Source organism: Rhododendron vialii, chromosome 1a (genome assembly GCF_030253575.1).
Source record: "Rhododendron vialii isolate Sample 1 chromosome 1a, ASM3025357v1".
Lineage (NCBI taxonomy): Eukaryota > Viridiplantae > Streptophyta > Magnoliopsida > Ericales > Ericaceae > Rhododendron > Rhododendron vialii.
In genome coordinates this window covers 12,570,616-12,589,803 of record NC_080557.1, presented here as the reverse complement: position 1 = coordinate 12,589,803, position 19,188 = coordinate 12,570,616, and the positions used below count along the sequence as shown (strand labels likewise).

Sequence of the window (19,188 nt, the reverse complement as noted above, 5' to 3'; positions counted from 1 at the left end):
GCGTTGGGTCGCCGCCCGACTAGCGCCTAGCATCTTTTAGAATACTGGGAGCAGGATATTTGCTTATCTTATCTCCATAGCATTTTACATGTATGCTCCTACAGTGATATACTCTTTCTTGTTTTGTAGACTCTAAAATACTTTCCAGAAGTCCAACGAAATATGTAAGGTTCTTGAGCTGAGCTAATTGTTTTTCATAATACCTAACCACAAAATTTTGAGTTCGGAAGTATGTACAAGAAAACAACGTAACATTTTTGTTATGCTTGTGTGAGTTTAAGCTTGATCTCTTCACTTGCTATTGTGGTCGAAATGTGCTGTGGGGTAAACCCCTATATAAATCAACCTAGCTGATTTTATCAAATCCATTTCTGGACTACAGTATTGAATAACTTATATATGATTCAAGTAAATCGATAATGATATTTCCAATACTTGATTGAACTTCAGGAGTGCACATAACGTTTAAACCAATCCGCTGATCGCTTAGTCTTATCGATCATCTTGAGTTAGTTCAGCTTAATTATTTCAATAAACTGACAATATCTAAATTGTAGGGCTTCAAGACTTGTGGTTAGTGAGCTGCAGCTTTTGGAGGCAACGGAACACATAATGACCATTTTCTTTGGGAATTCAGTCTCTTTGTACGAATGTGGAAACAACTGCAAATCTGGACTTCCTCCCATCATCAATCCATATTCCTGCATCAACCATGTTTTGGTCATTTCTATTGACATTCTTGTGGTTTTCATCTGCTTATTTACGTTCATCTATAAACCATGCTCAAGCAAGACCCTTGCCTTACTGGACTCCCAATGGTACTTCACATTGCGAATTTCTTCAGCCATTCTCAGTGTTGCATTGGGTTTGATTTATTTTGGATCGTTGTGGAGAAATTGATATCACAAGATAGCAAAACACCTCTGCACGGGTGGCTAACAGTGCTATTCCAGGGTTCACATGGTTATTTTTGGCTATAACTGTGAGCCTCCGAAGGCAATGGTATCCACATATCATGACCATAAGGCTTTGTTATGTACTTGTCTTCTTATTTTCAGGATTTCTCTTCATTCCATCAATGTGGACAAAGTAGTGTCAGTTAAGTGTGTGCTAGATATGTTCTCTTTTTCTGCAGCAATTCTATTGCTCTTCTGTGCATTTGGGGACAAAAAGTATGCAGAAACCAATATTGATGCACTCCACGAACCTAAACAAGGTGAATCAGCTGATAGTGGGGATGAAAACACAACGCCTTTCCCAAATGCCAGATTTTTTTAGCAGAATGTGGTTTTGGTGGTTGAACCCATTACTTAGGCAGGGTAAGGAGAAAGTTCTTGAGGACAAAGACATTCCAAAGTTGAGGCAAGTGGATCGAGCGGAGACATGTTACTTTGTACTTAAGGAGAAGCTAAGCAAAGAGAAAGAAAAAGGAACACTGAATCTTTCAGTTTCGATAACAATATTTCTCTGGCAGTTGAAAGCTATTTTAGTTTCTAGGTTTTTCGCGTTGATCAAGGTACTCACACTAGCTACCGGCCCATTGTTTCTGAGAGCTTTCATTTTGGTTGCCGAAGGAAAAAGAAACGTTTAAATATGAGGGATATGGTCTCACTGCAGGCCTCTTCCTTCGGAAATGATTCCAATCACTGTCAGAGAGGCAATGGAGCTTTAGAACTAGACTAATTGGGCTCCAAATAAGGTCCTTGCTAACTGCAGCAATTTATCAGAAGCAACTAAAACTCTCAAATGCTGCTAAGATAAACCATTCTCCTGGTCAAATAACAAATTATGTCATGGTGGATTCATCAGACATGGACAATAGGCCTTCAGATCTGCCTTGCATTTTTTATCATAGACTACGCTATGGGGACTGCAGCTATTGCAGCGGTGGTAGTAATTGTATTGACTGTGTTGGCAAATTATCCAGTGGCCAAATTACAGCATAAGTATTTGGCAAAGCTTATGGTGGCACAAGACAGGAGGCTTAAGGCTATGGCAGAGGCACTGATGAACATGAAAGTCTTAAACTATATGCTTGGGAGACTCATTTCAAGAATGTGGTAGAAAAGGTAAGGAGTGAAGAATAAAAAAAATTGTTAGCAGTCTTGTCACAATAAGGGTACTATATGGTTCTATTTTGGGTATCCCCAATCATGGTATCAGTTACTACCTGTTGAGCTTGCTACTTACTTGAGATTCCTATTAATGCCAATAATGTGTTCACATTTCTTGCGGCTTTCCGTATTCTTCAGGAGCCCATAAGAATGATCCCTGATGTTGGGGCAGTGTTTATTGAAGCAAAGGTTTCATTCTCTCGAATCATGAAGTTTCTCAATGCAACTGAATTGCAGAATAGATATGCCAAGAAAATGCGCGATGTGGAGGGACTCAACCAGGCTATATCTATTAGCACCACCAGAATTTCATGGGTTTCTAGCTCTTTAAAGCCAACTCTAAATGATATAAACTTGGTGGTTCGTTGTGGTAAGAAGATAGCTGTATGTGGAGAGGTTGGCTCAGGTAAATCGACCATTATAGCGGCAATTCTTGGGGAGGTTCCTGACATCAATGGCATAGTAAGTCTTCAATTACTTCTTTTACGGCTTGAAATTTAGCAAACTATGAATCGGCCGACCTATACATATGTGTGCACGTATATTAGATAGGCTGTAAAAATCAATGTAGGAAGTCGTTCATTTTGCTGCTTTTGCACATAAATGTTTTTAAAACTTACATTTGGTATAAAAGTAGGAGCCAACTAAATTTACTGTTAACCATATATTATGGCACATTATTCTGCATCAACATATCGATAGGCGATTTCTTGATCTCTGATCTCTACATGTCCATAGCCTCCTCATATGTAACCTCTTGCAAGGAAATGACCAAGCAGTTGTAACTGCTTGTATGAAGATTTGCAGTTTTGTCATAGTTTGGTCAGAACTAAGAAACCTATAGATTCCAGACAGATATACATCAACCTCACTATCTGATGTTCAATAAAAGAAGAAGAAGATATTCATCAACCTGTATATTTTCTGCTCCATGTTCCAGGTACAAGTATACGGGGAGATCGCCTATGTTTCTCAGACAGTGTGGATCCAAACGGGGGCCATACAAGAGAATATCCTCTTTGGGTGCACCATGGATCAAAATAGATACGAAGAAGTACTGGAGAAGTGGTCCCTAAAAAAGGATCTTGAGATGCTTCCGTTTGGGGATTGCACAAAATTGGAGAACGGGGTGTTAATCTCAGTGGCGGGCAGAAGCAGCGGGTGCAACTGGCACGTGCATTATATAAAGATGCAGATATATACCTATTAGGTGATCCATTCAGCACTGTTGACGCACATACAGTAACAAGTTTATTCAATGTGAACATTATTCTGTAAAATCTGATTTAGTTTTCTTCTACAATTGTACTTTCCAAGGTAAAAAGCTAATGTGCTTTGTGGGCAGGAATACGTACGTCATGGGAGCCCTAGTAAGGAAAACAGTATTACTCGTCACCCACCAAGTTGATTTCCTGCCAGCATTCGATTCTATCTTGGTTAGGATTTTAACTGTTTGCACTTTCTGCATTCAGAAATCGTTTGGCTAATACTGCATAAATGGTATGTTCTGTCCATTGGTTTTATTGACAGTTAGTGTCTGAAGGGAAGATTGTGGAAGCAGCTACCTATGATCAGTTGCTAGCTTCTAGTCAGCAATTTCAGAACCTTGTCAATGCTCATAAAGTCACGTCTGATTCTGACTTGCAATCTGAGTTTGGTTTTGAAGAACCAAAAACACCGAAAGAAGAGATGCAGAAAATTTATACTGAGCAACATCAAAGAGAATAATTGGTGGACCAGTTAATTTAGGAAGAAGAAAGAGAAACAGGAGATACGTGTCTCAAGCCTTGCATTTAGTATCTGAAGCAAAGCAATGGATTATTGTACCTCTTCCATTCGGTCATTGTTCACTGTGTCTTTATAATTGCGAAGTTTGTACAGAGTCTGTGGTTGTCTGCACATTTACAGGAGTCTAGTGTAAGCAGATTGGAGCTAATATCGGATACTCATTGATAGGGTGTGGCATGTTAATATTCTTGCTCCTAAGATCTTATCTTGTAGTTCTTGTGGGTATTAAGACATCGATAGCTATTTTTTTCTGAGTTGATGACCTCTGTCTTTTGAGCACCAATCTCATTCTATGATTCTACACCATTGGGAAGGATACTCAGTCGGGTAAGAATCTTTACAATAAACAACTGTAATGTAGGTATCTTCTGATATGAGTATTGTGGACCTTGAATTGGCGTTCATATTTACTTTGAGTACAGGGAACACTATGAATGCATATTTTAGCTTTGGAGTATTGGCTTCCCTCACATGGCCTATCTTGTTTGTCATCTTACCTTTGGTTATTGTTACCATAATCTTACAGGTAACCCAACAATGCAACTTACGCAAGTGCTTCAACGTTATTTCTCATAAACTACACCAGCATACCATTTGATAACATATTTTGTCTTTGAACAATAGAGACTGTACTTTGCTTCTGCAAAAGAGCTGATGCGAATAGACGGCACAACCAAGTCTTCAGTTGCTACCCATCTTGCTAAATCCGTTGCTGGAGCAGTGACCATCAGGGCTTTTGGTGAGGAAGACCGGTTCTTTTCAGAAAATTTGCAACTTATTGATGCCAACGCCAGTTAATTCTTCAACAAATTTTCAGTAGACGAGTGGTTGTTCCAATGTCTAGAAATCTTGTGTGCAATTGTTCTGTCATGCTCAGCGCTTGGCATAACTTTTTTCTTCAATGATGCTTCGAAATCAGGTCACAAATCAATATTACTAATTATTTTCATAGCCTTTGCCACATGCATAATATAACCAAAAGTTTTTCAAGTTCACCTAAGTCATCTGACAATGTTATTGGAATACACTGGTAAATCACTTAGAAGTCCGACGAGCAAATTGGTTGTTGATATTCTCATGGCAGGATTTATTGCGATGGCGCTATCATATGGTCTTTCACTGAACACATTTCTCGTTTTTTCGGTCCAAAGCCAGTGCACGATGTCAAATTCAATTATTGCCATAGAAAGGCTAGAAGAATACATGCATATACCTAGTGAAGCCCCCGAAATAATAGAAGGCAATCGACCTGCCCTGAACTGGCCAGAATTTGGTAAAGTTGAGATCCGTGATTTGAAGGTAGAATATAGCATTGTAGTATCTTTTGTCTAGCTAAAGGTCATGTATAGTGATGTGCTAAAGAGCGAAATGGTGTCAAGCAGGTTAGATATGGACCTAATTCTCCTCTGGTACTTCGGAGATAAGTTGCATATTTGAAGGAGGGGACAAAATTGGAATTGTGGGAAGGACTGGAAGTGGGAAAACAACTCTTATCAATGCCTTGTTTCGCCTCGTAGAGCCTACTGATGGAAGTATCATAGTAGATGGCAAAAATATAAGTACTCTTGGGCTTCATGACCTAAGATCACACTTGGGGGTCATCCCACAAGATCCAACTCTCTTTAGTGGGTCTGTTAGATCCAATCTAGACCCGTTAATGGAGCATACTGATTAGGAAATATGGGCGGTAAGGTTTCTGTCACATATAAACTCTATCAATTGTATCAAACCCAAATTTTCTGCACTTCTTCTAACGCGAAGATGCAAAACACCTATTTTAGGTTGCTTTACAGGCCCTTGAATTGCCAAACTATTGGATAAATGCATCTAAATAACATAAATCTCATGTTTTCCTGCTGAAAAGATTCTAGTGCCACTTCAAATGCAAAATGTAGCCGCTGTAATATTTGCTCAATAGAAGGGTTTGGGTGAATGCGTCGCTTCTTTATTCTAGTTCATAGTTTTAGCCCTTAAAATCACAGTATCGCGAAACGTAATGGTATTGGTGATACAGCCGAATATTCGATACACATGAAAATAACGGTAAAAAATCCTGTTATGTAACAACCTTTATTTAAAACCCTGAGGCCAAGGCAATTTCCGAAGAAGAAGAAGAAAACCATAATCACGTTGTTCTTGTTTCCACTTTCATACTATTAATAATACCAAGGATATTTCTCACATACTTGCGAAAAGTAGTCACAGTAAGCAGTTTATTAGAATGGCATTTGCTTTGCCTAATCGATACCATTTCCAAAACATGTATGGAAGGTTCTCAAAAAATGTCAGCTTCAGGAGGCGGTTCAAGAGAAAGACGAGGTATTGGACGCCTTGGGTAAGTAGCATTTTTATTTAGAGAACACCAAAGCAGAAAAGCTTTGGATTATAAAGTTCGCACAATCAACTTGGTACAATGCAGTTGTGCAAGACGGATCAAATTGGAGCATGGGACAAAGGCAGTTATTCTGCTTGGGACGAGTACTACTGAAGAGAAGGAAGATACCACTACTTGACGAAGCCACTGCCTTGATCAATAACGCAACAGATTCTGTACAAGAAATAATGAGAACGGAATTTGCAGATTGCACTGTGATCACAGTGGCTCATAGAATACCCACTGTGATGGACTCCACTATGGTTCTTTCCATTAGTGATGGTAAGTGAGTCTTCATATTCTGATCATGTGAACGATGTTATCAAAAAGAGAGACGTCGCATGAAGAATTGTTCTCTTTTTTTTTTTGCTTCTTTGTTTGAATTTACAGGACAAGTAGTAGAGTACGATAGGCCGACGAAGCTCATGAGTAATGAAGACTCACTATTTGGGCAGCTTGTTCAGGAATCCAGGTCTCATTCTGGAAATGTCAGTGGGCATTTGGATGACTAGTAGCAAGCTTAATGGTATGAACTCACACAGATATTGTTTCTAATAATGTACTCTTATAAACTCTGTTTCTTGGAAACAATGGTTGAAGTTGAACCAAACAATTCCGCAGTCCATGTGCCTATGTAACTACTACAATACATGCACATACCATAGAGAGAAGTAGAATATGAATAGATGATGACAGAAATTGATTCATGTAGAGTTTTCACATGTTGACCTTACAGGCCATTTCCAAAACACACATCTGCAATATTTCACTAAGCAGAGTAAGGCTACATGATTCTGACCTTCCTTAGTCCATACTTGTAGAGCCTCTTGCATTACGCTGCCAGCCTGCCAATTTGTAGCAAGTTAAGAAGTACGGCTATGGATGTGGATGCGGACACACCATTTTTCCCCCTTAAATCAAGGCACGTCAGACACAGGAGGGATAAGTCTAAAATCCAGTACATAAATATTTTGGATTGATCTTAATAATTCGATTAAAAGCTGAATACATAATTTCTATCAAGTTTTTTTTTTTCTTGATCGGCCATTGTTTCCATCAGGTTAAGAGAACAAAACACAAACTGTATTAACACTGTAAGGATAAAAATCTGAAGTAATTGTTTCACCTCTTGATGTGATCCCAACATGTCCATGACGTGCGCTAATGTGTCTACAATATCTCTGACTAAACAAAATTTAAGGGGAAAAAAATGAAATAATGTATTCAGGTGTCCGACATCAGCATGGAGTGTATTGTGTTGTGTCCGTGTCTCACAAAAGACCGACACAGATACCTAAGGCTAATAAACATGTCCGTACTTCTTAAGTAGCGAGTACCATGCCAACTTGATGTGTTACAGAAGAAAATGAATACTAATTCAACTAGTTTTGACTCCGGTGCTATTAACACCTAATTTCAAGTGATTTTCTCTCCAAATCAACTCACAAAAATATAATCTCTCATAAGAGTACAAACAAGGGTGTACAATTCATTTTACGATGAAGATCAAATAAAATAAGAACTCTTGCACAAATGTACGTATAGATATCAAGATAAGAGTATAATTGAATGAATGATTTTGCAGGTGATAGCTCACTCTAGTATTTTCTTCAAGAGTTCGTTGTCTCTTTCTTCTTATTGTTTCATTTATAAGTAAGATACATATTCCCATAATTAAATATAGCCATTTGAAATATAAAGGGAAAGATTTGACCTTAATCTTTCACCTCTTTTTTTTTTCTCTACTCTTACTATTGGAGATAGGATCTTGATATAGTATTTCCTTGATTAGCTCAATCAAATCCTACAAAATAAACATTTATTTGAATCGATACCAAATATATATCTTCTCCCCAACAAAATATACTTTGTTATCATCAAAATCATTGAGGTATTCTAAGGAAATCTATGGCTGACAGATAGTTGCATTTAGGATGAGAAACGCATAACACTCTCTCTCTCTCTCTCTCTCTCTCTCTCTCAATGGCCCAAATTTCAAAAGTACCTTGTAGTACACCCCCGCCCGAATCCTCCAAATTATCCTTGAATAATCTGTAGTTACAAACCAAAGGGAACATAACCTTCATAATTGACGCAGCGGAATTTACAAGAAATTAGTTAGCGTACTAATCCAAACGAGATAACAACTCGAGTCCACAAGCAAAGTGAACAGGTGCTCGAAAAATCCAACGAGGAACTGTAGCGAAACCAAATTTTTGGCAAGTGGTCCCCACCACTAACGAGGCTGATGTGAGGCCTTTTTTAATCTTTGGCTCGTTACTTTAGCTTCAAGTGAGAAGCAAGACACATGCAGATGCTCTTAGGCTCTGTTCTTTTAGCGAGGAGCTTGCAGAAACAATCACAACGGCCATGAGTTTAACAGTCTTTCATAAGACGTTTGATTGTCGGAATAATATGAAAGTGAGTTTTCGAGAAACTACTTAAGTTTTAGCCGAAGCTGCTCTATGGAGTCGTATCCATTGATTATAAGGCTTGAACAAGAATGTTGTTCTGGGAGAATGTTAGCCGTTGGCACCGGATTCATAGGATTAATCACCCATTTAAGGCAACAAAACTACGTTTCTTTTGAAACCAAAAAGAAGAATCCATTCGAAGGAACAATGGAAATATTTTGTTAGGATCGAAAAGGAAAATTTCTTAGAATTGGCAAAACTCTTTCAATACGAAATTAATGATACAAGATAGAAAGAAATTGCAAAAAAGGTAGGTTGTTGCAATTCTGAATGGATCTTCAGCTCGTGTTGTAAGGTATTGGGTTAAGTCCCGCAACGAGTACAACCCTCGTGTTTAGTTGCCATCGTTCATGAGTTTGGAACAAATTCTCTTTAAGTGAACCATCTCATCCTTTATATGGCCACTTACACGGTGGTTGGAACAAATACACATTTGATTGTTAATTTCGATGTGGCAGATAGATAAAAGCATCAAGCTATATCCACAGACCAATCAATATTTTAAGTAATACACTTCCGTAATTCATTTTCTCTTCAGAGAATTCCCTTTAAAAAGGTTGACAAATGTGAAAAAAAAGAATAAAAATAGACATGCGAGTTCCTAAAATATTAGATGTAATCGCGCGTACCTGACATATTATGACTATTAGAGTGTGACAAAAACGAAATAAATGGCAAATGATCAATATTTGTCATCGGATAAAGACATAAACAATTGTTAAGGGTCGAGCTAAAGAATACCTCCCCGTATTACATTCTTTATATCGGGTTCTAAATAGACCAATAATCTTATCTTAACACAGTCTCATCTTTATATTTAACTCGCGACAACACGAAACTAGTTTATTCAAAGAGACATGTTTGTCCACATATTCCCAAAATCCTTATTCCTTACCTCCCTTCCCTAATGGCCCTGTTTTGCTAAGGAAAACCAGTACTTATTTTTCAAATAAATGTGATGTATTGCGAGAGTATGACCTATCTCGTAAAATGAAAAATAAGTAGTTACAAAATAAGAATCTTAGTTGAACAGGCCTGAGAATCGAACAGGTCCCATAAAGAAAAATGAGAAGGTCACAGGACTTCCAGACAATAAAATCAACGAATTTAATTGAGCACACGACTTTTAACCTTAGTTTCCACATCATTGAAAGAGATTCTTATAAGAACCGTTAATTTTTTCTGCTCTTCACCTTGACCTCAAAGAATTTTAAATTCGAGTTTGACCTTAAGTTTGTTTTCGCTCTAATAGCACATGCTCGATTTGTTCTCATGCACGCAATAACAATCATAGGTCTCTAGAAGAGTGTTTGAGGTTTTAGGTCATGTGAGACTTAGGGGTGCCTAAGGATAATTAGTTTGTTACTTTTATTTGTGAGCAGGCCGGCCCTAGGTATTTGGGAGGTGAATTTTTGGGATGGGACCCTACATATTTTTTGAATTAAACAACAGTAATACAAATGTTATTGTATAAATATTAATTTTGGTCTCTATTGAGCATGTTAAATGCTTTGGTTCCAGCGGGTTAAGTGGTTGTCTTGTATCTGACATCGCAGATCCACTTGCTACTTACGAGGCGGTGAAGATCAACTTGTATTTCCCTTTTAGTTCCATGAGGACGAGCAGCTTTCAAGTTACTACAAGAAAGAGGTAGTTTGCTCCTAGCCATACTCCTCATACGTCTTCGATGTCACTGACTTTCTCACTTGAATCGACGAAGAACCGAAGCCTTGTCTTTGTGAACCCCTTCTCTCACCTTTCAGAAAATGTGTCCGGGGCAATCAATCCTAACAAAACCAAAAGACCGATCGGGATCCACGAGAAAGAACAACAAAGGCACATCACTACATACTATAAGATAGGAAATCGGGCACGCAAAACGGGAAAGAGAAAGAAACCTTATTGAGCGGGAAGCACTGGCAAGCCCTCCTTGACTGTTCAAATCACAGCAACTACAATTGTGTAGGTTGAGATTTTTATTTTTATTTTTATTTTTGTGAAAAAACACTTACAAAGAAGGTATTTTGCCAGGAATCAAACTCGGGACATTCATTAAGATATGGAATCGTCTTACCACGCTGAACCAACAAAGGCACCAATTAATGACCTCTGCGGATCAAATTAAAATAAAATACAAATCAAGGACATCTATCCAGCTTGATACTACTAATTAATCACAGTCCAAAAGTAGTATAATTAATTGAGAATTTGATAAAATAATAAAAACTGTTGGCCGTTAAGTTACAAAGCATATGTAAGGTGAAAGCACCTTAAAGGACCCATTAATTCTTAACCGCCCTATCAAGAGTCAAGATCTAATCAAACTTCTCCAAAAGTAAAGTGACAATGCTTGGAATGGCCAAGCATCTTCTAAAAGCATCTTCCAGTAGAGCGATACAGAGCGGTCAATTTGGTTGCTCATCTCGGCAATCAACGGTTCGAATCTTAACCGAGCAATGAATGATTTAAATATGTTGACACTAAGATTCGATTTGAGCCATCCGTGCCAAGATGAATGGCCGAATTGACCGCTCTGCATATGCTCGGCAGCATTCCTAGGTCAATGCCTTTAGGGCTAATTGGTTGATTTGCAGAAAAAAGTTATCCATTTCCATTTTCTCTCAAGCATTTACCACTTCAAACTAGTAGAAAAAAACTAAACGCCGACACTGCAAAACTGAAATATTCATTTTAACGAAAGGCCCCGTCTAAGCAATTATTTTCTCTATGACCGTGTGTTAAGCGTATAATAAAATTCTATTACGTGTTTAAAAGATGAAAGGACCCATTTTTGGGCCTAACTGGGAATGGTCTTCAATAAATGAACAAAGAAACATAATTACCAAAAATATTAAGAAAAGTGATTTTGGCACTGATATTAATTGTGCCAAAAAATGCCATTTGCTATCTCATTTAAGTGATTTTGGCACTGATATGTTCTATTTAATGAGATGTCTGAAATTATTAAGCCGTAAGGTGAGTGTTATAGTTTGGAATATATTGCACATACAATGACACTAAAAATTCATTTAATTATTTTGCAAGAAAATTATTTCTATGCATGTAGCATTACTTCAGTAATTGTTACGACCACTCTGGCCTAAATTAACGTTTTGGTATTTTTGTTTGACTTTTTAAAATTTTTGTTAGATTCACGTCAAATTTTTTGAATTCGTCATTCGTCTTGAGTCTTGACAAGATGAGTCTAAAAAATAAAATTTATGATCGAAAGCAAATAAAATATAATTTTTTTTTCAGACAATTGTTTTTATTGTCTTTATTATCGTCTTATCTGAACATTTTCCAATTTCGGTCAATACTGTTATTTTTTTTTATTCCTCTATTTGATATGAGTGAAGGATCCTAAAAATTTAAAAAAAAAAAAAGCTTACTCGAAGTAAATAATACCGACTGTCTTTAAGATATTCTTCTCCGTGATGCTACTACTCAGTGCGACACAATTTTTTACCCCAAAGCATGTTCTCTAGCCTATCTCCTACTCTTTTAGATGGTACTCTCTCTCTCCCATTTTGTTTGTCCATTTTTGTTGTTCGTGTCGATCTTTAATTGCTTATATCATTCAATCTTTTTTGTTTTTCATAATTTTGAAATCGAGAACTGTCAAACAATATTCATATTACATATTTTTTGAGATTCATACTGAAATATTTAAACGATTGAAAATTGGCACGAATATAAAAAAAATATACAAACAAATGGGATAGTAGTTTCTAGTAAAATTTCTTCCAAGTATTCAATCAAGTGTTTACTTATGATTAACTCAACTAACCTGGCCCAAATAATTGAATTACTACATTAGAATACAAAGTTTAGGTTACTCTCTATATAGAGTTGATAAACCACTAGATTCCTTTTCACAGTAATTTTAACTTCTTCTTTTTTGTAACAAAAAAAAAAAAATCTAACGTTTCATTAGTTTCACGTTGATAGCTTCTAGCTGCTTTACTAATTGAATGCCTTCTCTCTTACTTTTACTTTTTTTTTGACCGTTGGAGGTTTTTGGCTAACTTACGCACACCTCGACTCCTTTCTTGGTCTGGTCAAAAATGTGTTATCCACGTCGAGACTAAGGAATGTTCAAAAAATTTCTTTATTGCGGCCTAGCCCCAAGAATCTATCGAACTATGGTCAATTGTTTGGAAAGCAAACCTACAAACCAATCAGATGAACCCAGGTCAATTTCAATGCCTCCCATTAGCACTAATTACTTATATTAGTACTCTGTTTTTTTCTCCTCTTGTATCACCACACGTGATCGATTTGAAATGGGAAATTGAATAAACAAGGTTTGGTGATCGATTGAACGTTAAAAGTAATCAAAAGCACTTTAATTTAAAGTAAACATCCAAACATGGCATAAGAGATTAGAGACGGGTAATTGGCCTAAATTGATTACTCTAAACGCAGAGAGTATTCTTGATGTTCAGAGGCACTTTTAAAGTTGCTGACCAAAAACTTTGGTTTCATGAATTGCTTCAAAAAATTTTGGAAAAAAAAAAAAAAAAACACTTTTGCAAGGATAAGGAGAGGGGTTCGGATTTTCTCAGGTCCAAGTTTTGTACTCGAAGAGATAGTTCAAATCTGGACGATACACTAATATAAATTATAATAAAAGGGACCATGTTTGTTTTGGGTCTCTAGACCCAATCTTTTCTCTCTACGCATGATTTCCGATAAATTTTCTCTCAAATTGTTACTCTCATTTCTCTATCTATCTCTACTCATTTCCCCCCGAAAAAAATTCTCAAGTCTCAAAATGAACATGGCCTGGACGATCCAGATTGATTGCCGTAATGGACGATTCAAATTTAGACTGTCCCTTCGAACCCAAATTAAGGATGGGAGATGATCCAATTCCTTATGGGAAATAAACACTCACTAAATAAGGCAAGAGATTTTTTTTGTTGTCACTCAATAGATATCTAGCCTATTCTAAAGGGGAAGGGGTACCGTGAAGCGGTATAAGGGTGGGGCAAGTCCAGAGGACATCAATCACCACATCAAGCATTAGCGCTCCTGACGAGAATCAAACCCTCACTTTCTCTGTAGAAGAGATGAGAAAGTGCCGTTGAGTTACAAGTCCGTTGGCAGACTTCTGTTGTTCAAAATATAGTTCTTGTCGAACTTCTATAATTAAGGCAGATGCTATATAGTGAAGTATTTTATATTGCTTGGTCAAGAATTAGGTGTTGCCTATCTATTTTTAAACCACCTCTTGCTTTCATATGGAAGTATTTATTAGCTGTTGCTCTAAGTAAAAGCCAAACCAGCTGGAAAACCTGTTGCTATCCAAATTGAAATTTTTTAAACAGAAAAATATTTCGAACTAATAAGATATTTTGGGGGTACTCCAAAATAACACTATTATAATTAGCTTTGAATGGATAAATGATAGAAACACAGTTGGTTAAATGTCATATAAATTTATCTGAATTGGATTAATATATACAAAATCGCACGGAATCGATCTTATTGGTCATGATGGTGTTCCAGTATCCAACCAAGGCCAAAGCTTGAGCATAAGTAGTTTTTAATTTGTATTTACTTAACGGCTTGTGATTTGATGATTACTTATGAGGGCTGATAAAGGAATCAAGTTATTCGAGTTGGAGGCCGTATTTAACTTGTTAAAATCTCATTTAAAATCTTCTTATTTGATATATATGTAAGTCAAAATAAAATATATTTTTGAACACGTCAATATTTCATATTACAATTAAACTAATAACAGGCTCGACTCATTCAACACGTTTATCAACATTTTGTGGACCTATATATGAGCTTTTCTTTTCTCAAAAGAGAGAATATTTTTAAAAGGTGAACAAAAAATGTTGGACGCATCATGAGTGATCAATACAAGAGTTGAAGACAACAAAAAAATTAAGTAAAAAAATAAAAGCCCAATTTGGGCGTGTTTCTAGTTTTATTGAGTTTTTAATCTCTTTTTCTAATTTTATTTTATATAGGATCAGCTTTTGAATGAATCTTGTAATGGGTTTTCTTTAATTAGCAGTTACAACGGGATCCCACCATCACACAACCACAAACATCCATAACCAAACTTTGGTTTACCTAATTAACAGAGTCCCACATGTTCGGACCAATTTGCGCGTATCTCGACTAATTTTTGGGTCTTGAAATTAATAACCGGGCAAACCTCCAGTGACCCCAAGGCTTGAAATATTATTTTCTAATATATACTTGGCCAAACCCGTGAAGTTGGTTATTTAGTTGCAATCTCTTTCGCATGTTGTGCTTATATCTGTGTGTTTAATCTATACTACTGGAGAGATTAGATGTAAGATACTAGTTATTTTTTGGGTGGGAAATCTTAGTTAATATATTGCAATTAAATAGGAACATGATCCTCTCCGGTCCTTTCAAAGAACTCGACGGTCCTGTCTGGGCTCGCCTTGGATCTGTTTTAATGACCGGGAACGTTTACACTTTAGATCTTGTTGAGAATATTAGACACGTCAAAATTCATGTTAATCGGATATCGTTTAGTATAGTTTTGAAACACATTTATGTCAATAAAAATAGGGTTAGAAAATATTGTAGATAGAAACCCATTTTCGTGAGATAAATATGTTTTGAAACTATATTAAATGATATATTCAATTAACATAAAAATTTTGACGTGCCTAATGTTATTGACGAAATCTAAAATATCAACAGTCCGAACTATCAAAACGGATCCAGAAAGGAACCTAGAATTGACTTGGACAAGACAGTCCAAAGGAAGTGAAAAGGATCCTGTTCCAATTAGATACTCCCTTTGTTCCAAATAGCTAATCCTTTATGGGAATACCAACTTTTTTTAAGATACATGCAATAAATGCATTCACACATAAAAGGATACATTGATTTCCAACAATGCCCTTATATTTCAACTTTCGAATGAAATCATTGTTATTGGTGAAGAGACTATTTTAGAAGATTGAATACATTTTGTTTTGACTTTTCAAAGAGATCTAACAATTTGGAACATCTGCTCTATGAAGTTGAAGTCACCCCCTTTGGAGGGTTTCTTTTTCATGGGAACCATAGCACAGAGACAATCAATTTGGTATGGAGCAAGTAAGAGTAGGTTATTAAGGTAACAAATGACTGGACGGAAGTATCCGGGGGGAAGGTAGGATGATGCAGTGCCTAAAAAACACTGCACCATGCAACGCTCAATCTCACTATTCAAAAGTGTTTTGGACGGTCCGTGTTTTAAAAGAATTCTTACGGGAAAGAGCTTTTAAAATCCGGATCATTGATTACCAAGATGGACGGTCCAATTAAAGCTCTGCATCGTGCAGCATGCCTAGGGCAGTGCATGGTCCCTGGATCCGTATCCGGGCTGTCCAAAATCTAATTTCCAATTGGGAGCTGGGGGTTGGTACAGCTGTCAGCAGGTGCTGTGCCTCTTGGATGGGTTCTATTCCAAAGCCAATGAATGTCATCCGAACAGTTCTTTTTTTTTTTTTTTGGGCTCATATTGATTTATTTTTAGCTAGTGAGTTTTTTTTGATCGTTTTGTTAGGTGAGGATGAAGACGACGATGATAATCGATAACATCATACAACGATTCAACGAACCTAACAAACTGAGAAGATCAATCATTAAAGCGATAAAAAGGGGAAATAAAAATGGTATTAATTTACTGGGATTGTAGAGCAAAATGGCAACAGGAATTGCATCAAAATGGAAAGAAATGTGAAAAAATGTTAGAAAATTCTTGGGGCGCGTAAGCATGTGAAACGACTGTGGGAGGGACTGTAGGGATTAGTTCGAGGTGTGCGCAAGCTGACCTGAAACGCCCTGTAAAAAAAGAGAGCTAGAAAATGATAGTGAGAATTGAATGGGCAATGTAATTGACGCATGCAATTTGAAGTGACAGGGTACTATAGATAGTATGAATTAATTAATTAAAATTAAAAGAATTAAATTATGAATATGTCAGCAGATTGATACTATATAACTAGGACTAGAAACTTACTTTCAGTAAATAAACTATTGTGTAGACTTTTGCATTAAAATTGGCCCAAACACTCCGTTACAATAAAAATTATAACGATATTAAGTAGTAATAGTATTACATGTACCAAAAAGGTTTGGAAAAACTGAAATAAAGTCAATGTGTATTTTCAATAATACAGTAGCACAGTACTAGTCTTATTCTGTGCGCTTTGTCTTTTATTCTCTTTCTTTTGAACGGCAAAGAATTTTTTTTAATCTTTGAATAAGGATTACAAAGACTCAAGCATCACAATCTGGAGCAAATATCCCGACTAGGTTGGCACATAAGCTCCCGAACAATCATATGCCATCCAAGACCGGAAGAGGAAAAAAATAAGGGCTGGCCAGGAGCCAACCCAAAGCAGAAAAAACAAAACAATACAGACCACTGCAATGTTCCAGTAGTTTACGATACAAAAAGCTAGATATTAGCCAGAAAGTGAGCTACCAAAAGAATGAGATGGAATTCCAACTGAGTGATCCATCCAGTAGAACTCAAGGAGTACCAGTCCAATCGCCATAGAATTCGATATTTGATTCATGAAAAAACTCAGCACCAATCTTCTCGTGGAGTGATAGCGATCCCAAAACATGTTTGAGTGAGTAGACATCCATCTTCGTGTAGCTTGATAAGGAATACCAGAAACATCAGCTCAAAGTTTGTCTTCAAAGTGTAAGAGCATGCATCAAGATGTTTCCTTTTGATCCAGAGCAGCAGCATAATTCAGCATCCAAACAGAATTCAGTTTTGAAACACGGACAAGACTCAAACCAACAAACCAATCCCCAAAAGAAAGAAAACAGCTAAAACCACAGGACTCAACATGGAGAAGAAGAAAGGACACAACAACAGGACACAGGACATGACACGACCCGGATACACCCAAAATCAAAAAACATTACAGAGATAAGATGATGCTGTCTAGTCTGTGAAGGAAATCTTCAGTGGAGTAGGAGTTAGAGCCCCATCTTGTTTTTGCTCAGAATATGATTCCAACTTTATCAACTCAAGTACTTCTTCCCCATCCAGAGCCTCATTATTAAAGATAATTACCCCATTTCTTTTGAGCAAGTGAATCCATAATATAGCAAAAGGGATGCAATCCCAAATCATTTTCAGCTTTGGTTTCAGTTTCCTGTTATGCCACCATGTGAGAAGTGCAACCAAAGATGTAGGAACAACCCATTGAATACCAATCCAAGTAAGTATTCTTGTCCAAATAGACCATACAGGGGTACCTAGGAGAAGGAAGTGATCAATGGATTCAATCTGCTCATTACAGAATTTACAAAGAGCTATGTAGTCTGCTTTGTCTACAGTAGTATTGATACCACAATTATTGAGCAGAATTTGAAGATAATGAAGTTGTTCTTCCTCCCAATCATATAGTCTTCTCCAGAATTGGAAAGTCCATTGATATGACAATGAATTCCTGCCAAATACCTCCTCAACAGAATCAAATTTGTTTAATCAAATATCCTTCGAGAAGCTTTTACCAAATATGGCTAATGTTTTCCATGAATTTAGTGAAAAGCTGTGTCTCCTTGTGTTGAATGGACATGATATCCTTCCAAACTGGGGAAGTTTTCCTGTTGAGTTCCATCTTTGGCATTCAATTACCCTCTTCCATCTTGTATTTAGCTGCCACAATGCATTTCCTTCCCAAGCATCTTTTTCCTTACCAAACCTCTACCATCATTTCAGCAGTAAAGAAACATTTATTTGCTCCCCCTCGTCTTGAGGCTTGGATATTGTTTCCCAGTTTGAGCGGCGCAGAGTTTAGAACTCATAATGAAAACCTAGGAAAACATAAATTAACAATTAGTACAAGTATTTTGTGTTTTTGAAAAGCTGGGTTCAACCTACAAAATCCAGTGGGTTGATTGGATGAAAACAGGAGTAATAAGAGAAGTCCAAATTTTTGGGCCTTTTATCATTTTGTCCTCATTTAATTTTTTTCGCGTTTGTTCTTTTTGCAACAAATTTTTACAGATTATTGATTCGTCTCGATGAGAACAATTAGAAAAGTGAAAAAATATGACTTTTACCCTAATGTTTTTGAAATTATCCAAGATAAAACCCAAAAAGCCGGTATTACAAAACATATTAGGGTAAAAGTAAAAAAAAAAAAAAAAACTTTTTCAATTCCTCTCATTGAGACGAATCAATAATCCACTGAAATTTGTCACAAAATGAACAAACACGAAAAAAATTTGAATAAGGACAACAAAAAAAGCCCAAAAATAAAAAAATCCCTTAGCAGAATTCAACCTGATATAACAACGGCACTTGGAAGATGAATAGAAATCAAGGATTATAGCGATTGTATGACTTTACAAAAACTATGATTTTACCTTCTCAAATCCCATTCTGCTAAAACTTTTATTTTTTAAGTACTTATTTCTCGCT

The 19,188-nt window shown here is 36.6% G+C and overlaps 1 protein-coding gene and 1 pseudogene across 1 annotated transcript in view; one reads left to right on the top strand and one right to left on the bottom strand.

Moving 5' to 3' along the window:
* The window catches only part of LOC131302365 (disease resistance protein RPV1-like), a 310,054-nt gene that overhangs the window by 280,893 nt on the left and 9,973 nt on the right, over nucleotides 1-19,188 (bottom strand). The gene's annotated exons all lie outside the window — the stretch shown is intronic.
* On the top strand, nucleotides 891-7,409 carry LOC131302544 (ABC transporter C family member 10-like; annotated as a pseudogene).